The 1,305-nt window shown below is 38.8% G+C and overlaps 1 protein-coding gene across 1 annotated transcript in view; it reads right to left on the bottom strand.

Annotated features, from left to right (window-relative positions):
• Positions 1 to 1,305, bottom strand: part of PIR (pirin (iron-binding nuclear protein)) — an 81,363-nt gene that overhangs the window by 6,296 nt on the left and 73,762 nt on the right. The window lies entirely within an intron of this gene.

Genomic DNA, 1,305 nt, shown 5'->3' with positions numbered 1-1,305 from the left:
AAGTAGAGGAATTGCTGGATCAAAAGGTATTTCTATTTCCAACCTTCAGAGGAAGCGCCATATTGCTTTCCAGAGTGGTTGGACCATTTTGCAATCCCACCGACAATGTAGGAGGGTCCCAGTCTCTCCACATCTTCGCCAGCATTTATTGTCCTCGACTTTTTTGGTCTTTCCTGTTGTTGCTGGTGTGAGATGGTATCTCATTGTTGTTTTGATGTGCATCTCTCTGGTGGCTAGTGATGGTGAACATTTCTTCATATGTTTGTTGGCTGCCCGGATATCCTCCTTGGTGAAGTGTCTGTTCACATCCTGTTCCCATTTCTTAATTGGGTTATTTGTCTTTTTCTTGTAGAGGTGTTGTAGTTTCCTATATATGTTAGAAATGAGTCCTTATCTGATGTGTCGTTGCAAAAGAGTTTTTCCCATTCTGTGGGTTTCCGTTTTACTCTTTTGGTGAAGTCTTTTGATGCACACAAGTTTTAAATTTTTAGTATGTCCCAATCATTTATTTTGTCTACTTTTGTTTGTGTAATTTTCAAAATGTTTGGTAGTCTGTGTATGTCCTGAATTAGAGCCCTCACATTTGTCCCTATTTTTTCATTGATGACCTTCATAATTTTGGAATTCACATTTAGGTCTTTAATCCATGCTGAGTTCGTTTTTGTATAGGGCATGAGGTAAAGGTCTTGTTTCAGATACAGTATATTTTTGTAGTGTTTCTTTGGAAACAAAAATCTAGGTGCATCTGAACAGCTGGAGGCTGGTTTTGCAGTGTTCAATCTCCAAGGACTGTAATCGATTCTAAATGATAAAGACCAACCTTCAGATAAACAAATGCAATTGCATCTCCCCCATCTACTGCAGGCTCCTCAGAGGCAATGAAAAGCTCTTTATGAAAAACATTCTTAGGTTTGAATCTATCACACCTATTTTTGTAGTTGCTTATTTAATAGCATGTGCTGATGGCAAGAACTGAACTGTTTGGGTATAAAGAACTGTCAAGTTTCAGCATCTAAGCAACATACGCTATTGTTAGGTGCCGTCAAGTTGGTTCAACTCATGGTGACTCTGTAAGGATTTCCAAGAGTGGCTGGTGGGTTTGAACTGCTGACCTTGTGGTTACCAGTTCCATGCTTATCCTACCACAAGCACGATAAGCAGCAGATAAGACTGTATAATCATTCCAATGATTTGAAGCCTTTTTTGAAAATCAGTATTTCATTGACAAAAAACAGATTACAGACATTCAAGCAAGAAAGCAAGTATTGTATTGGCTGCTGCTGCTGCTGTTTCTTAGTTGCTTTT

Source organism: Chrysochloris asiatica, unplaced genomic scaffold (genome assembly GCF_000296735.1).
Source record: "Chrysochloris asiatica unplaced genomic scaffold, ChrAsi1.0 scaffold00018, whole genome shotgun sequence".
NCBI lineage: Eukaryota > Metazoa > Chordata > Mammalia > Afrosoricida > Chrysochloridae > Chrysochloris > Chrysochloris asiatica.
Note: the sequence above shows the minus strand (reverse complement) of the source record. Positions and strands in the feature narration are given on the sequence as shown.